Genomic DNA, 20442 nt, shown 5'->3' on the forward strand with positions numbered 1-20442 from the left:
TTTCCAAAGGGTTGACACAGAGCTCTGCCCCTATGGACATGCTGGCTACAGCCCACATCGCCTCCCTTCCCACTTGCCTCTGCTGGATTTAGAGTTTTCCTCAGCAGCTGTCCCATGCTGTTGGCATCTCTCAGTCTCAGGGCCTCCACTGCAACACCACCTCCATTCTCACATCACACCTTGTCTTCTCAGGGGCTGCTGCAGGGATTCAGCCTGATACACTGCGCCTGGCCTTCAGGGCCTCCTAGGAAATCTCAGTGGAACCTCATGACCCCCAACTCCTGCATCCCGCATTCCTACAGAACCAGCTCCACGTGGGTGATGCCCATGTATGCCACCATCTTGAACTGTCACCAAGCCTCCTGGGACCACAGTTATACCATCCTCTGAGTGCCTGGGTGGCTGAGCACAGGAAACTACTTCTTAGTAGTTTCCCCATGCAAGCAAATTGCCCCATGGTCTCTTCTCAAAGGAAATTTGACTTTTACAACCTTAAGACTAAGATGGGTGTGACCTTGCCAGATCCTGAGATGTCTCAAGCCCCCTGTCCCATTGTTCATTGGTACAGCACTTGTCATCTCCTGTGATGAGCACCTGCTGGCAGAGCCAAGACCTGAGCCAGTAACCAAGCTCCTATCCCACCAAATGAAGGTCCCTCACCATCAACATCCTCCTGCTTCTGCAAAGGTTCATTGTTTTAGATAAAAAGTCATCTCACCTTTTCCATGAAAGGGTGGCATCTTGTCCTGTGTGCATCTGGTGACCTGGGACTCCTTTAACGTCCCATCCAGTGTGGGAAGCCAGGTGCACTGGGGCTGCAGTGTCAGGTCCCTTCCCTTCCTCAGCACCCTGAAGAAGGGCCAGGGCAGCAGTGGTGCTGGATCTTGGGCACCTCTGGAACCTTCTGCACCATTCCTTATTTGCCCCTGCCCAAAGGCTGAGTAGGGAAGCTCTTCCTGGGAGCCCTGGGAGACTCTCAGCAGCTCTGGAAGGGGTTTTGAGTGAGAATTATGAGGTTGGGTTGACCTCTATAGACCAGGAACCCTCAGCCTCCCTCACCAATGCTACTGCACCCCAAAGGGTCCCTCAGGCCCCTTATCTTCTCTGGCAAAACCCCAGATTTGGCATCTACTGTGGTTTCACACCTAGACCCTAACTTCCCTGAGACCAGTGTGTTTTCTAAATTCCTGGTGAATTGGTGTCTTTGGTTTGACAACTTACTGAGGAGAGGGATCTCTTGAGTTTCCCAGGAAATCTGGCCTAGTGATGGATAGAAGAGAATCAGCTTCATGAATGTGATGAATGTGGGAGAAGGAATCCACAGTCAGGACTTTGGGTCCCCAGACCCCAAATTCCACGATATGCTCTGTCACAAACGTACCACTAGATGGCAAATAGACCCCATAGAGAGCAAAGCCTCAGCATCACTGGGCAAGCAGCAGAGATCCTGTTCCATGAGGAGCCCTAAGGCTTGGGGGCCGTGTCCAGTGCCCATACTCATGGCTTCTGGGTTCTGTTCACAATGGACCAACTGTCCCCACAGTCCAGCCCCTGGATAACTTCTATGGAACTTTGTGATCTCTCTTGACCACAACCTGAGAAGCATGACCCTCCCATTGACACCAGTCTTAGAATCAGGGTGGGTCCTTGTTCCTCTGTTTTGGAAGATGAAGCACCTGAGAAGTGCCAGACAAATACAGAGAGCAAGTTTGATTTAAGGAACAGAACAGAGATGGCAGACTTCTCTGGAGCAAAGCTGGGGCCAGACCTGGCATCTGCAGAGATGGAGTTGCATGCATTTATCATTGACCTCCACCCTCTTTATTTCTTGTATACATTCCCCAACTTCCAATTTAGTTAACTTACTGTATCATCTTTTAAAATTCAGAAAGAAAAAGAATAGAAAAAATAGACATCTTATGGAAGGTACTAAGGGCATAGAACTGCAAAACTTGTAAAATTCTGTAGTTCTTGGCTCAACTCTTATTACACATTTTTATGAGTAATATCCAATAACTGTGTCTGTTAATCAGAAGAAATTACAGATTTTAAATTATCAGTTACAGTTTGTTTTTGCTCCATATTTTTATTGGTGTATTATAATTATACACAATGGTGGGTTTCATTGTTACCTATCAATTCCGGAATATAACCTAACAATGGGATATGGCCAATATGATTTCCATTATCTTCATATTTTAGTGGCCATAGACAATACACGTTTGAAAAAATATGTTTATTCCTTCAAAAAAAAAGTCAGGTGCTGTGATATACAAGGGTCATTTCCCAAACCCTAGTGTCTGAGTCTCACCTGGTGACACCCAAATTGAAACTCATGCCAATCCACACTGCTAAATGTTCCAAAAATGCCCTACAACTGTCAGACTGAGAAAACAAGCATATTCTTTGATTCACATCCTGAGAAAATACCTATTGCACTCTAGAAAATGCATGGAAACTTCCTCCTCTTAACTATGGGTGGTATTAATAATGCATTGTCCTAGTTTGGGGTTTCAGGTCGGGAGAGGAACTGGAGAGTGCCATGTCTATTAAAGGCCTCCTGAGATTCTGGAGGCTGCTGCAGACCCTGGGGAAGAAAGTCCTCACATGTGTCCTTGTGAGACAAAGGGTCTTTTAAATACTCCATCCAATTCACAGGGTCCATGATTGGCAAAGGTCTGTCCCCAACATAGATGGTCTGATTCAGGGTTCATCACTACAGGTTAATGTACCCTGGTTGGATGTGACTTAGCCGTGGATGAAGCTTTGTAACAGTGGCCCACCATGTGTTTGAATATAGCCCTTGCTGCTCTGCAATGAACATTATTTTTTTAAAAATTTTCATTCATTTGTTCTAATTAGTTATATATGACAGCTCAATACTCTTCAATTCTTAGTACACAAATGGGGCACAATGTTTACTTCTCTGGTTATACACGAAGTAGAGTCACATCATTCCTGCAATCATACATGAAACCAGGATAGTGATGTTCTTCTCATTCCACCTTCTTTCCTACCTCCAAGCCCCTTTCCCTCCTATTTTCCAATCCAAATTTCCTCCATTTATCCCACGCCTCCCCACATCCTGCATTATTGAGCAGCATCCACGTATCAGAGAAAACATTTGGCATTTGGATTTTGGGGATTGGTATATTTTGCTTAGCATGATATTCTCCCACTCTATTCATTTACTTGAAAAGCCATAATTTTATTCTTTTCTAATTCTGAGCAATATTTCATTATGTGTGTGTGTATATATATATATATATATATATATATATATATATATATATATATATATATACCAAGTTTCATTATCCATTCATATGTTGAAGGACTTCTAGATTGGTTCCACAGCTTAGCTATTGTGAATTGTGCTCCTATAAATATTGATATGGCAGTGTTACTGTAGAATGCTCTTTTTAAGTCCTTTGAATATAAACCAAGGAGTGGGATATCTGGTTCAAATGATTGTTCCATTCCAAATTTCCTAAGAAATATCTATAGTGCTTTCAGATAGGTTTCACCAATTTGCAGTACCATGAGCAATGTTAAGTGTGTGCCTTTTCTCCCACATTCTCACCAACACATATTGTTGCTTGTATTCTTGCTACCTGCCATTCTACCTGGAGTGAGACAAAATATTAGAGTTTTTTCAATTTACATTTATGTAATTGCTAGATATGTTGAACATTTTTGCATATATTTGTTGATTGACTGTATGTCTTCTTCTGAGATCAATTATATTTCTTCTTTTATTCCTTAGCCCATTTAATGATTGGGTGGTTGTTATTATTCTTATTATTATTATTACTATTAATTTGGTGTTACTTTTTTGAGTTCTTTATATATCCTAGAGATTAGTGCTCTCTCTGATGTGCTTGTGGTAAAACATTGCTCCCATTCTGTAAGCTCTCTCTTCACCTCACTAATTATGTTGCTGAGAAGAAGCTTTTTAGTTTGAATCCAACCCATTTATTGATTCTTGATTTTATTTCTTGCACTTTGGGAGTCTTGTTAAGAAAGTGGGTGTCTGATCTGACATGATGAAGATTTGGGCCTACTTTTTCTTCTATTAGGCACAGGGTCTCTGGTCTAATTCCTAGGTCCTTGACCCACTTTTAGTTGAGTTTTGTGCATGGTGAGAGTTAGGGACTTGATTTCATTTTGCTGCATATGGCTTTCCAGTTTTCCCAGCACCATTTGTTGAATAGGCTATCTTGTCTCCCATGTTTGTTTTTGGAGCCTTTGTCTAATATGAGATAACTGCATTCATGTGGATTTGACTCTGTGTCCTCTATTCTATACCAGTGGTCTAGCTTTCCTTGGGATTCTATATCCCCACAAAAGGAGCAGAGCTACTCTAAGTAGTGCTTTGCAACATTTTAATCTAATAAGATTCATATTAATTTCTAAATTTGTCTGTCTACATATGAGCTTTTGTTGGTGTATTAATGTTTTCTTAGTCCATAACAAAGCACCAAGTCAAGTCTTTCCAGAGGACGTCCCTCTCGTCAACTCATACCAATTCATCAAGCATCTGAAAAGTTTCTCCACTTGGTGATACTGCTTGGGCTGGATGCTGGTCAGAGCTCCACCATCTCGAGAAGATGGTTGGTAACATTGGTGAGAAAAAGGGATCTGTACCCTGGGGCCTTTTGCAGTGTCCACCTCAACTATCATATTATTATGGCTTTGGCTATTTCCTTCCTTTCTTGCCAAATGGCCCCTGCACTCAGGTGTCCCAAGTGGGAGCTTCCACTGGTGATGGGCCTGAACTTCACAACTCCCAGGAATCTCAGGATGACCTCTGTCGCGACCCCCTTGCCCGCAAGGAAGACGCAACACCGGGAATCTTCTTAGAGCTGTTTATTCAAGCTCTCGAGAGTTCTTCTAATCTCCCAGAAGCCCCTCCCAGCCTTAATAAAGTATCCAAACACCCAATGCGAAGCTGCCACGTGGAGCTTTCTCGTAGGGTGTCAAAGAACCATGTGCCAACTCTCCCAAAGAAGGAGTTGTTTATCACAGACCACCACAAGGCCAGCGCCATCTTGTAATGGCGACCACAGTCCGCAGAAGCGGCTCGCCACAGTTCCCCCTTTCGTTTACTAAAAACAAAACAGGCAAGAGTAGAGGTGAATCGCCATTACTCATACGAAGCCTTCAACCAGGAACCTCATCAGACCCAAGCAGGTCAGGACGTTCCCACATGACCGTTATTGGCTGAATATGAAAACAGACACCACAAAGCTGTTAAGGCCCTGTGAGCTGGCCTCCTTGAAATGCATACGAATCAGGGCTGGATCCAAGCCCTGTGGGCCGGGGGGAATCCACTGCCAGCAGTTTTTTCCTTCTGTTTATAGCACGTCAAAGGGAATCAAGTAGCCCCTGTCTTAGGTCGTTCACTGCCCTTACATTGCTTACCCGTCTTTGGGGAGGCCCCATTCCCCTGTCTTAGGTTGCAGTGCAAGCGTGAAAGTTGCCCGTCTCTGGGTACTACAAGATCAACTCGTTGTTGCCAAGGCGTTTAATGGTATCTACTCAGCCAGTCATGATTAGGTCTCTGAGGCTGAACTGTGGCTGTATAGAAATACAACGACAAACAAGTTGGCAACACCCTAAAAGAAAGGCACGGGTCATAGAGCGATAGAAAAGTACTAGCGTGGAAACCCATCTGTGTGCAATGGCAGTAAAGCCGGCAGAGTGCAAGGGCTTTCCAACACTAGGAGAATAACAAGGAAGGACATGTCGTTCCCAGTGCAATGTCCGTAAAACTTGGGGTGCAACGACCATGTCAAAGGTTTACTGTTTAATTTGTGCAAGCCAAACTTGAGGTGAGTTGCCAGTTTCCAAAGCTGCAAGAGCTTGTATAATCATAGCTTTATCGCGAGCATTGCGGGCCTTAAGGCGGCAGAGAAACCACAAGCAGAGAACCATACCGAAGCAACACATTGCGCCAAAAATGCCTACCCCCACCCACTCTTTAAAAAAGGAAAAGGCAGAAGATATCCAATCAGTGAATTAACCCAACGTTATGGGATCAACGTGGGTACTATTCAAGACAGCTATCTGGGTTAGTTGAGACTGGATCATGTCTTCCGCTGCCATGGACCAATTTCCGGCCAAGTATTCTCCGATGATACGGGAGGCATTCCTGGAATCATTAAATCTGACAGAGGTTATGCATAAATGTGCACGTTGATCAACACAGCCCAAAAGCACCAAATCAGCCAATTCTTCTACCTGAGCTTGGAGTAAATCTATTCTTTGGTTGGCAGCTAAGATCCCTGACAAAATATGTTGATTAATTGCATTTTGGGACTCAAGTATCATAGAAGTTTGTTGAACAACTTGATTAACGGAGGCAGCAGTCTGCACTTGATTGGCCATGGCCACTCCGGCCGCGACCGCTGCAGCAGCAGATACCGCCACGGCTGTCACTATAGCAGCTGTGATTCCAAAATCCCTGCGGACTCTAAGTAGCTCAACAATGGGGAATTTATCAGGGTCCGCAATAACTGGGATTGGAACAAAGGTTGGAATTTTCATAACCACTGCTACAGCCGAAGAACCATTCCAACATTCAGATAAGAAACAATTAACATTAAAACAATCCAGCATTTCTGACGAGGTGTCATTAGCCAAAAGGAGTAAGAATGGAGATTGAACACAAACCGCTGCAGGGGGCAATGTGGCATTATCCAACAGAGAGTTGAACGAAACAGATGTGAGTCTACTACCTCGCTCACTCTCGTAAACAGTGCCAGAAACATTAGCCAACCAACTTTTGGCTCCCAGCAATTGAGCCAGTGCAGAAATATCAGCTGAAGCCCCCTTTGTGTTGGAAATCAGCCATTGAAACCAGGACCAACCCACTCCTGTAGAGGAGTTGGCACTGTTGCTAAAGTCATAAACATACCTCTTAAGAGAGGGGGAAAGGGAGAAACCTTTAGCAACTTGACGTTTCTCCCAAGAATAATCCTGACAAGGCGTGAATGTTGGGGGGAAACCAAGATTAGGGGTACAGTAAGGAGAAGCCTTAAAATGAGTGGCATAAGGAAGTCCACTAGAATATGGGGGCATTGGAATTAGTACCTCGGAGATACTAGCCAAGGTAGTTATGGTTAAAGCAGAGCTATTTACAGAGGTTCCTGAGCCTGATTGTTCCCCTGAGACTACTTGGCCCAATACAGCACTGAGAATGCTCCCTGAGACTTGACTGGACTGCAATGGATTGTCCCAGTTAGTCAAATTCTTGGTCTTAAGACGGATACAATGAGCGTTCCCAAGGCTAAAACAAAACACTCCTGTGAGATTAACTTGAGATTGATTGTAAATGCGTTTCATGTCCCCTCTAGGAGAGGCACAGGGCGCAGACATCTCACACGAGGTAGAGAAAAGAGTGGGACGGACACTGGAATTACCGTGAACCGGCATCGGCATTGGCCAAGCCCGTGCCACCGCCCACCATTGCATTGGTGTCGTCTGTGTCATCGGCATCAGCACCAGAGCCAGAGCACTCAGCAGAATGAAGATCCTCATCACGGGATTGCTGTGGTATTTCTTGTTGCTGGGTAGCTGGCGTCAGGACTCTTCTTGTCAGGCGTTCAGGGACCCACAATGGTTCCGTGCGATCCTGGGGAAAAACACATACGGATCCTCGTGCCCATGTCAGCACGGGGTCGGGGCCGTTCCATTGGCCCGTAAGAACATCTTTCCACTTAACATAGCCAATCACAGAGGGCTGAGGGAACACATGTCTATCGGCCGCAGAGCGACCATGAATATCCAAATTCAAAAAATTAATAGTAAAGAGAGCTAAGGACAAGCATTCTTTAGGAGTATGTCCAGCTCCTATTCCCCCTTTTTGTTTTTGTAAAGTTTCCTTTAAGGTGCGATGAGCACGCTCAACAATGCCTTGTCCTTGAGGATTGTAAGGCAGACCATGAGTAAGTTGCACTCCCATAGTAGAACAAAAGGACGTGAATTGTCTGCCAGTATAAGCAGGTCCATTGTCAGTCTTAAGGGACGTGGGCGCACCCCACGCCGCCCAGGCTTCCAGGCAATGAGTGATGACATTACGTGCCTTTTCTCCTGATAACGCAGAAGCATGAATAACTCCAGAGCACGTATCAACAGAAACATGGACATACTTGAGGTTACCAAAGTCAGGTATATGTGTCACATCCATTTGCCAGACAACCAGTGGTTTCAACCCCCGTGGGTTCACTCCATAAGTAGGGGGATGAAGAAATGTGACACAATGGGGACAGTGCAATACTATCTGCCGAGCATCTGCTCTAGAAATGGAAAAACGCCTGCGCAGTGTTAAAGCATTAACATGGAAATTTTGGTGAAACAATTTAGCCTCTTCTAAGGAGGAAGCCAAACAGATCAACTGACCTCGAGTGGCTGAGTCCGCACAGGCATTACCCTGTGATAATGGACCAGGGAGAGAGGTGTGAGCCCGGATGTGCATTGGATAAAAAGGAGCAGTGCGGCTACAGATAAGCTGTCGAAGCTGATTAAAGTAAGCAGATACATTACGGGCATCACTAATAGCTCCCACAGCCTCTAGGATTTTTAGTGCTTGCACCACATAGATGGAGTCCGAAATGAGATTAAAAGGAAAAGAACACTGTTTAAAAACCTCAATAACAATTTGCAGTTCTACCCATTGTGGATTTCCAGGAGCAAATTGATGCTGGACAGGGGGAGAATCATTAATGACATAAGCTCCCATTCCAGACTTGGAACCATCAGTAAAAATATTAACAGCCCCCGGAATTGGACTGGATGAAGTCACTTTAGGGAAAATAATAGGATGTTCCTTAACAAAATGGAGTAACGGATGAGAAGGGTAATGATTATCAATATCCCCTTGAAACGAACAACATAGAATAGCCCAGTTATCTAGAGTAGCACACAAAACATTAAGTTGAGCTTTAGTATAGGGTATAATAAGAGAAGAAGGTGATTGTCCGAAAAATTGAATGCTTTGTTGAATCCCTTTAAGTGCTAATGCTGCAACAGCATCAGGATAATATTCTAAGGATTTTCCTGGGGATACATGTGGGTGTATCCATAGCAAAGGTCCATCTTGCCATAGTACTCCAGTAGGCTGCCGCATAGTGGCAAGCACACATAATTGAAAAGGTTTATCACTCTGGAGCCTGCATAAAGTGGCATGTTGTATAGCTTCTTCTACTGTCATAAGGGCCGCTCTAGCCTCTTTGGTGAGGCTACGAGGGGAAGTAAGATCTGGATCACCTTTAAGAGTAGCATACAAAGGCTGTAGTACAACATTAGAAATATGTAAATATCCTCGTATCCAATTAATATCTCCCAGCAGTTTCTGAAAATCATTTAGAGTTTGAAGATCCTGAGTTCGTATGGTGATTTTTTGTGGTTGTAATTTGTCATACCCAATTGTTGCTCCCAAATACTTAATAGAATCTCCTGTTTGAACCTTTTCAGGTGCTATATGCAGCCCACATTGTGCTAACAACTTCACGAGGTCGTCATAGGCCTCATGAACTGTTTGTTCTGATTTAGCAGCCAATAATACATCATCCATATAATGAATGATCTTGATGGAGGAGTACTTTTGTCTGAGGGGCACAAGTGTCTTCCCTACATACATCTGACACATTGTGGGACTATTAGCCATTCCCTGCGGCAACACTATCCACTCAAACCTTTGATCTGGTTCCTCGTGGTTACACGAGGGAAGGGTAAAGGCAAAACGCTGCGAGTCTTTAGGATGTAAAGGAATAGAAAAGAAACAGTCTTTAATGTCAATAACAATAATGTGCCAGCCTTGAGGAACAGAAGAGAGCAGAGGCAGCCCTCTCTGAATGGGCCCCATAGGTTGCATTTGAGCATTAACCGCTCGTAGATCATGCAGTAGGCGCCACTTCCCTGATTTTTTCCTAATGACAAATATGGGAGTATTCCATGGAGAAGTAGAGGGTTGGATGTGACCCAAGTCAAGTTGTTCTTTAACTAGAGCATGGGCTGCTGCCAGTTTAACCGAGGGAAGAGGCCACTGAGGCACCCAAACAGGCTCCTCGGTGAGCCATGTTATGGGTATTTGAGCCTCAGCGGCCCCTAGGAAAAACCCAGACCAAATCTGTCAAGCTTTTGATGACCTTGTACAGGATGCTTACGTCCCTGTAAATGTTTTCCTAGTCCTAAACCTGGCCTATACCCCATATTTTGCATAATTTGTTGGGACACTGGGGAATAGTCATTACTAAGAGTGAACCCCATTTCTTTCATCAGGTCACGGCCCCATAAAGAGATAGGTAAATTAAGTACATAAGGCTGAAAAGTACCATGATGTCCTTCCGGGTCCTTCCAGGAAAGATGTCTACAGCTAACCTGAGGAGCCTGGGCATATCCAAGTCCTCTCAGAGATTGATCAGAAGTCTGCACTGGCCATCCCTTAGACCAGTCCTTAAGTGCAATGATGCTACGATCTGCACCTGTATCAAGTAAGCCCACAATTGATTTACCTTCTATGCTTAATTCCAAAGTAGGGCGATTACTCATATCTAGTGACAAATAAGCACAATTCCCTCCGGTGGTACCAATCTCATTCCCTGTCCGTGACTTTGAGTCTGCAGGGAAATGATCATGTAAACTAGGCAAAACCAGTAATTGAGCAATCCGATCTCCTGGGGAGATGGACACAATGCCTTTTGGAGCTTCCACCATAACCTTTACTATCCCTACGGTATCAGGACTTATGACTCCAGGGAAAACATGAAGACCTTGCAAAATGGAAGATGCACGTCCAATTAGCAAACCTACAGTGCCAGGTGGTAGAGGCCCTTTGACCTCAGTTTCCACCAATTGGACTCCCATCTTAGGTGTTAACACGAGTCTGGAGGTGGAACAGAGGTCCAATCCCGCGGCACCTGTAGTGGCTCTCCGCGTTTCATGGGATGGCGTAGAGATGGCCATGTCTCGGGTTCGGGTGTGACATTCTCCACTGCCCCATATATTTGCGGGCCCTGGGGTCGGGGGCCCCGTCGGCCGTTTTTTGGCCCAGCTGAAATAAGCTGTCCATGGATGTCCCTCACTGATGTACACTCTTTTGTCCAATGCTTCCCCCTTTTGCACCTTGGACACAATCCCGGTGATCGAAGGCCAGTGGAAGGGCCACCGTGAGGAGGTCCAGTAAAATTGACATTTTTGGGACACTCACGTCTGATATGACCGGGTACCACAATGGAAGCATGTTCTGGCGGCAGGATTGCCCCCTTTTGCAATCCGAAGGACAGCAGCTGCAAGACCTGCATTAGTTAAAGGCCCTCCAATCTCTCTACACACTTTCATCCATACTTCTATGCCTTTGTTCTTATAAGGAGCGATTGCTGCTTTACATTCCTTGGTGCATTGCTCAAAGACCAATTGCTTAATAAGGGGCATGGCTCTATCAGGATCCCCAAAAATCTTTCCAGCAGCATCCACCATCCTTGCTACGAAATCTGAAAAGGGTTCTGTAGGGCCTTGTAAAATCTTGGTCAAATTACCAGACACTTCTCCTCTATTTGGAAGTGACTTCCATGCCCGAATGCAAATGTTATTAATTTGATCATATACCTCAGGAGGGAATCCTGTCTGTTGATTAGCAAATCTACCTTGCCCCAAAAGCATGTCCTTATCCCAATGAGGATGTCCTGCTGCATGGTTTTGGGCGGCCTGCTCTATTGCGCCCTCTAGCACAAATGCTCTCCAGTCCAAATATTTACCCGGAGAAACACAAGCCCGAACAAGGCTAGCCCAATCAGAGGGAGTCATACAGAATCTAGACAGACTCTCCACCTGAGTTAATGTGAAGGCGGCATCCACTCCATAAGTGCGTACAGACTCTGCCAGGGTCTTCACAATTTTGAAATCTAAAGGCTCCGAAAATCTTCCCCTATTCTCATCCTGAAAAACTGGATAAGCAAGACCCATCTCAGCATTAACAGCCCTCCATGTTTGAGCATGGAAAGCCCTCCCCGAAACACCCCCACCATACGGCGGTGGGTCCGGAGGATCACATTTCTTGAGCCCCGGTCTATCTTCGTTCCCTTCTCCAGCAGCTAAACTCCCTAGCTGGCGAGACAGCCTCCCAAGCTCCTCCTCCTCATCCTCCTCTTCTTCTGACCCACTTCCACATGGGGGTGTGCGCAGCGCACTGAGATCTGGATACAAGCGTTTCCTCCCCTGCTTCTCGCTCCGCACGCTCCCATCCTCCCGAGATACCTCACCTTTTGTCAGAGATAATCGTCTCCTCCCCTGTTTCACGCTCCGCACACTCCCATCCTCCTGAGATATCGCACTGCCTGCTGTCTCCGATTTCTCCTCATGTAACTTTTCTAAAACCTCCTGTCCTTTAGCAAGTGCGTCATGACATCTGCCATCTGTGAGGCAACTACGGACTATCTTCCAAAGGGGAATCACCCCACCCTCCAATATGCCCTGCTCACAAGCAAAGTCAAGATCCTTGCCCAATTTATCCCAACAAGGCATAGTAAGGCTGCCCGAATATGCAAACCACGGTGCAGCAACATCTACTTTCTGCAAAAATCTCTGTAAGATACTATGTTTCACTTTCAGGCCTTTGGAACGTAACAGGCCGTCTAGTGCCAGAAGAAGCGGGCTTGAAGATGTGACACCCATGACACAGCAACAGAACAGATACAGAGGACAAAACGAAAATACACAGAAACAAAAGAAAAGTACACAGTGCAGCTGCAATAAAATATGAGGCTCTCTCTGTCTTTGTAGAGGAGCTGACTCCGCTTTGATTGCGGGTCCCACTAACCGGGACTATCGGGTCCCGCCCACCGGGACTATCGGGTCCCACTCACCGGGACTGTCGGGTCCCACCCACGGGGACTGTCGGGTCCCACCCACGGGACTGTCGGGTCCCACTCACCGGGACTATGGGGTCCCACTTACCGGGACTGTTCAGTGCACCACCTCTGACGACTTGCAAGTTTTGATTGTCCCGGGTTTCGGCACCACTTGTCGCGACCCCCTTGCCCGCAAGGAAGACGCAACACCGGGAATCTTCTTACAGCTGTTTATTCAAGCTCTCGAGAGTTCTTCTAATCTCCCAGAAGCCCCTCCCAGCCTTAATAAAGTATCCAAACACCCAATGCGAAGCTGCCACGTGGAGCTTTCTCGTAGGGTGTCAAAGAACCATGTGCCAACTCTCCCAAAGAAGGAGTTGTTTATCACAGACCACCACAAGGCCAGCGCCATCTTGTAATGGCGACCACAGTCCGCAGAAGCGGCTCGCCACAGACCTCTTCATTCCACTTCCCCAGCTCCTTCTGTTGCTTCCCAAGTGAGGAAATGGCCAAGCTGCCCCTCTGTCAAAGTGGCAAATTTTTAGAGAACAAATGAATATTTGAATTTTTAAATATAAGCCTCTAATTTTATGTTCTAGTAATGATAAAAAAATCTGAAATCAATTATGTACCCTTAGAAACTAGGAGAAGAAAGAGAAATCTAGAGCAAGCAGATAGAAGAAAATTATGTAAAGTAGAAGACAGATAAATGAAAGAAAACCAGAAAATCAGTGACACCAAATGGTGATTTCCTGAGAAGATCAAAAACTTAGCAGACCCTTAAAAAATTTATTCAGAAAAAAGAGGGAAGGCAGAGATGACCAAAATCGGTGTCATAATTGATCATGAATCTATAGAAATTTAAAAACATTATAAGATAATATGAAAACATGCCATTACTGTCAAATTATGCAATTTAAATGGAATACAACAACTCTCAGAAAGAGATAAATTATTAAGACTCAGGAATATCTAGAAAAATTGGATAGAATTATAACAAGAAAAGAATTTTAAAATGTTGAAATAAAGCAAAGCACAGAGTCAGGACGTCATTGGGCAATTTAATCACATACTTGAAGTAGAAATGTCATCAATCTTATACAACTGTCCTGACAAGCAGAAAGAACTTCCCAATCTGTTCTATGAGGCCAGTTTCAATCTAAGACCAAGCCAAAGGGCCTGGCAGGGAAAGGAAACTGCTAGTGTCACTTGATCACTAAGGAGGTTGGAAGTTGCTTTAGTCAGCTTTTTCACTTCTGGAACCAGGAACCTGACAAGCACAATAAGAGGACAAGTTTATTTGGGCTCACTATTTCAATGTCTCATTTAATAGACAGCCAACTGCATTGCTCTGGGCCCCAGCTGAGGCAGAGCATCCTGGCAGAAAGGTACAGGGAGAGATAACACTTAGGATGTGGCCCCAGGAAGCCAAGAGAGGGGCACTGCACAGAAGGGCAAAATCTATCACTCAAAGGCACGTACCCGATGACCGGCCTCCAGCAACACCTTGCCTGACTACAGTAACCCCCTAGTTAATCTTCAGAGGATGAATGCACAACTCATAATCTGATTATTTCATCTCTAATCACCCTTGCATTGTCTCACACATGAGCTTTGGGGGAACATATTATATCCACATCATAACATTGTGCCCTGACCCCCCAGGTGGGCTCATGCCCACCTCACAATGTGAAATACATTTAGGCCATTGCAGGAGTTTGCATATGCTTCACAGTTCCTGGATTGCTCAAGTTCAAGTTCAATGCAAATTCTCAGTGTGATCCCCTGTACAAATCAAAATCATGTTACATGTATTCCATAAAGCACCAAGTAAGCATTTATATTCCAAAATAAAAAAGAAGAAAAATTTAAAAAGGAAGAAAGTCACAGGGCATACAACGAAGGAATGGGACAAGTATACCAATATCCAGCTGGGAAAATTAGTCCTGTAGCCCCACATCCAGCACCTGGGGCGCATGGTGCTCTTATATTCTCTCCAAAGGGCTGTGGAGCTCCACAGATGGCTTTGTGGGTACAACCAACATGCTTTCTCTCTGGTCTTGTTTCTGCTTGATCCTGCAGCTTTCCTCAGCAGATGTTCTGTGTTACTGGTGTCTCTCGGTCTCAGGGATCTCCAATGGACCTTCCACTCCTTCCACTTTCCCAAACATTGCCCTCTCACAGGCACCCCACAGGGACGCTGACCTTGGCACACTTAGTCAGGCCTCCCAGGACTTCCTTTGAAATCAGTGAAAGCTTCCACAATCCTCTAGCTCATTTCTCCTGCATTCCTGTAGAACCAGCACTGTCATGTCACAAGACTAAATTCACCATGGTCACTCTATGTTAATTTGGGGAATAAAGACACAGACAAGGAAAGTACTTTTTGGGGGGGGTTTAGTGACTGGTCTTCAGAAGCAGCTGATGCATGGGGGGCAACCAGGCAACGAAGAGAGCTGGGAGGAAGTGCTGAACCCTTTTATTGGGGAGAAACCATTCAAATGAGTCAAGGAGTCAGGTTTACTAAGGAACAGGTGAATGTAACTGAACCCCCATGGGTGATGCCTACACCTGGAGCCATGCCTCATTATCTGAGTGGGCAACACCCAAGTTACTGCAACCTGGCACTGCCAAGCCAGACTGAAGGCTATAATTGGTCAGAACCTGGTGCATTGGGACTTAAAGGCATCTGCATCCAGGGCAGCTCCAGAACCAGCACCAAAGGGTTGATGCCAATGTCTTCCACCCTCTTCAAGAGTAGCCAAGTCTCCAAGAGCCATGGCTGAGGCGGTTTCTGAGTTTCTGGGGAGGTGACATGGTGAAACAACTCCCTGCAATATCCCAATCCCCTATGCAAATAATCTGATTTCTATATTCCAACAAAAGTTGTATAGAAAATGTGTTTGACAGATTCTCATTAAAACAATGATCAAAAACATAATATTCATTCTTTCACTCAATAAAAAAATACTTACACACAGGACAACACTATGTCCACGGTGAGAAGAATTCCTGCATCATGTGAACTGTGGAGCTGCCAGAGGCACCCCTGTTTCTCCAGAAAGAAGTGTGGCCACCAGCAGCTTTGAATGGGTTTGTCCTGTGGACATGCAGTCACTGAGCCAGCTGTTCTCTTCCCTGTGGGGAAAACACAAGGGAGAAGCTGCTCATGCCAACCACTGGACCCAAAACTTCTGTCCTCTTGGGGCCCAGAACAACCACCCATGTGTATGACAACCTGCTTCTATCTGTAACCAGAGCCCCTCAGGTCACCCAGTGTCCTCAGCAAAGGAAAGGTCAATGTTGAGCAGCAGGTACAAAGGAGCAGGTCATGAACTCCATGATGCTCATGCTCAGTCCCTCTGAGTGGAGTAGCAGCCATGGTTTAGGCAAGAGATGCCAACTTTAAATATCCAAGCTGACTGCTTCAAAACTTAACGTCCAATGGGTAGGCTGGCTCATGCCTATAATCCCACCTACCTTAGACACTAAGGGAGGAGGAGTCCAGATTCAAGACCACCCCAGTAAAATTACAGGAACACTCTATATGAATAAACTAAAAAGATTCACTCACACATCACTGGTGGGACTGCAAATTGGTACAACCACTATGGAAAGCAGTATGGAGATTCCTCAGAAAACTGGGAATCAAGGCACCATTTGACCCAGCTATCCAACTCCTTGGTTTTTACCCCAAAGACTTAAAATCAGCATGCTACAGTAATGCAGTTGCATCAATGTTTAGAGCACCTCAATTCACAATAGTTAGACTATGTAATCAACTTAAGTGTCCCTCAATAGATGAATGGAAAAATAAAATATAGTATATATACTCAATGGAATATTACTCAGCTTTAAAGAAGAGTAAAATGATGGCATTTGCCAGTAAATGGTTGGAGTTGGAGAACATCATGCTACATAAAATAAGCCAATCCCAAAAAACAAAGGCTGAATGTTTTTGCAAATCCTCATAGTTCAAAGCCAGAGCCTGCAGCTCTAAGTGAGCACCTCCTGAGCTCAGCCTGGTTGCGCCCTTGCTCCAGCCTCTCCCATCTACAGCTATGGGCATGGCTACATGGGCAATGACCACACAGGGTAACAACCCTGTTCTCCTGCACATACTGGCCCTTGGCCTGCCTCTGACTCCACCCCTTGGATTCTCATTGGAGAGTCAAAAGTGGTTCCTGTTGGTCTTATAGAGAGCAGAAAGGAGAGCAATAGGTGTTCAGAAGCTGATCATAAGGCTGCCATGGTCCACTGTGAGCAGAGTCCCTGTATTATGTAAGCTGTGGAGCTGCCAGAAGCACCCCTGTCTGTCCAGAGGGGTGACCAGCAGCCGATGTGGATGGGTTTCTCCTGTGGCCATGAAGTCACTTAGCCAGCTCTTCTGCCCTGTGGGGGAAGCCAGCAGGAGGAGCTGCCCTTGCCCAACTCTGGACACAGATCTTCTGTCCTCTTAGGGTTAAGAACAACTGCTCATCTGTATGACACCTGCTCCTATCTGTAACCATAGCGCCGTGGGTTACCCAGTGTCCTGAGCAATTGGAAGATCACTGTTCAAGGCAGCAGGAGGACCCTGTGCAGGTCCTAAAGTCCATGGTGCTCATGCTCAGTCCTAAGAGTGGAGGGGCAGCATGGGTTCAGGTGAGAGATGTCAGCTTTACCTGCCCAGGCTCAGGGTAACTGAACTTAAGAGTCCCATGGGCAGGGTGGCACATACCTATAGTCCTGGATACTTTGAGACTGAGGGAGGAGGACTGCAGGATCAAGGGCACGCCAGGAAAATTATAGGATCACTAAATGTAAATAAAATAAAACTGATTTTGGTGTAGCTCCTGCTGGCCTAGCATGTAAGAGACTCTGTGTAGATCACCAGAACTGAAAAGGTAACAAAGAAAAAAATTAAAAAATAAAGCCACACATTAAACCAAAAGTCACGGCATATCTATATGCAGATATATACTCATACTAGAGATGCAGATTAAACACGGATAGATTCATATAATTTATCTCCTAAATATTATGTATGTGGCATATAATATTCATTTCATTCATTTCTAAGCAAATTGGACACTGGCTGAGATGAAGATCTGGTGGGTCTTTGCTGAACCTCACAGCTCAGAGGGCTGACTGTGTCCTGTGTCCCCAGAGAACCATGTTCCCCAAGCAATTCTGAGCTTCCTGGTCTGATCTGGGACACCTGGACACACTGAGCCTGTGTTGATTGACCAGGAGAAGCCCACCCTGCAGCTGTGCCCAGCCTGCCCAGCCCTGATGATTTGCATGTGCCCACAGCACAGCCCACTGCCCTGAGGATTTCTTAAGAGGCTGCTCACACCCTGTGCAGGAGTGAGTCCCAGTCAGGACACAGCATGGCCATGAGGGCCCCTGCTCAGTTCCTGGGGCTCCTGCTGCTCTGCCTCCCAGGTGAGGAGAGACAGTACTGGGGATTTACTAATCACAGTGTGGTCAGTGCTGCCTGGTTACTCAGGAAAGTCCTCTTGAAACTTAACGATCATATGAATATTTACTTTTATATTTCCAATGGCAGGTTTCAGATGTGACATCACGATGACCCAGTCTCCATCCTGCTTGCCTGTGTCTCATGGAGACAGAGTCACCATCACCTGTAGGGCCAGTCAGGGTATTAGTAATTATTTACACTGGTATAAGCAGAAATCTGGTCAAGCTCCTAAGCTCCTCATCTATGTTGCAAACAGTTTGGAATCTGGGGTCCCCTCGAGGTTCAGTGACAGTGGATCTGGGATGAAGGGGACAATGCTCTCTCTGTGTCCTGGGTCCTGGGCATCCTCAGGGAGGGGGTCGCCAGGGCCACATCCTCTCCAAGTACTGGGAGCCCAAGCCTCCCCATCAAGGAGGGGGTCACACACACATCAAACAGAGCAGTAATCTCCAAGATATATGAAGACCTCAACAACATTAATGCCAAGAAAGAGACATAACCCATCAATAAATGGACTAAGGAACTGAACAGACACTTCATACAAGAAGAAATACAATTGATCAAAAAACATATAAAAAAGACCATCATTTTTAGCAATTAGAGAAATCCAAATCAAAACTATTTCAATACTTAATTTCACTAGAATGTAGTCATAAAGGCAATTATCAAGAATACAAGCAATAATAGTGTTCATGAGGATATGGGAGAAAAAGTACACTCATACATTGCTGGTGGTCACATCAATGTAGAGTAGGTCATTTCACAATGTTTAAACTAGGGAACCAACCTAGCTCCCTTCAACAGAAGAATACATAAATAAAATGTGATACACACACACACACACACACACACACACACATACACACACACACGCGTGTGTGTGTGTGTGCGTGTGTGTGTAATATTACTTAACCCTCAAAAGAATGAAATTATGCCACTTGCAAGCAAATGAATGGAACTTGAGAATACCAGGCTAATCTAAAAAAACAACAGCAAAGTTCCAAGCACTGAATATTTTATCTGGTGTGCAGATGCTAATTCACAATCAAAGGGACTAGAGAATATTAAATGCACTTTGGATTAGAAAGAGAAAAGAGTAGGGAGGAAAAGAGGTATGAGGTTTTGAAGGATAATGAAATGGATCAGATATTATTACCCTGCATGCTTATACAATTACATGACTGGTGTAATTCTACATCATGTACAACAAGAAAAACGTGAAGTTATACTCCATTTATACATGCTGTGCCAATGCATTATACTGTTATGTATAGATAATTGTAACAAATGCCAAAAAGATAGAATCAAACAAATTGCAAACTATAAAAATTAAAACACTGTTGTACTGAAATAAAAGGCAACGTACAGACCAATGCACAGAAAAGAGAACAAGGATAAGCCCGGATATTCACTTCACAATCATCTTTGAGGAGGGGGTCAATAATACAGAATGGATAAAGGATAGTCTCCTTAACAAATGGTGCTGACGACACTGTATGTCCACATGGGGAAGAAAGAAAACCAAGACTTTTCTTACACCATATCAAAACATCAAGTCAGAGAGCAAAAAATATAACAGTGAGACGTGAGTCTGTAAAATTCCTGGAAGAAAATGCTTGGGTTCCATTTACTAATCTTTTTCCATCCTACTAAGGTGGCAAATATGATCTTTACTCTGATTTGATCACTACACAGTGTTGCATGTATCAAAATATCATGCTATACCACACAAGCAAATGAAGTTGCTATTTTTCAATCTAAATTTAAAAAAAAGAAAGAAAGAAGAGCATAAGTTTGTGAGCAAAATATAAAAGAAAACACATAAGAAACACTTTACAACATTGCTTTAAGAAATGGTGCTTTGGCTATGACAGTAAAACGACAGAGGACAGAACCATAAACAGACTAGTATAATTTTATTAAACCAAAAGCTTCTGCACAGCACACTAATGCATGAACAGGGAAAATATTTAACTGTTAGAATGAGAGAAATTACTTACACATCACCTGAGAAGAGTATAAAGTCTAAAACACACACACAAAAATCCCTATGAAAAACCAGTACACAAGCTAGGCACATTGGGACATACCTTGAATATCACTGGTTTGAGAAGCTGAGGTGGCAAG

Source organism: Spermophilus citellus (assembly GCF_964194105.1).
Source record: "Spermophilus citellus genome assembly, chromosome: 13".
Classification (NCBI taxonomy): domain Eukaryota; kingdom Metazoa; phylum Chordata; class Mammalia; order Rodentia; family Sciuridae; genus Spermophilus; species Spermophilus citellus.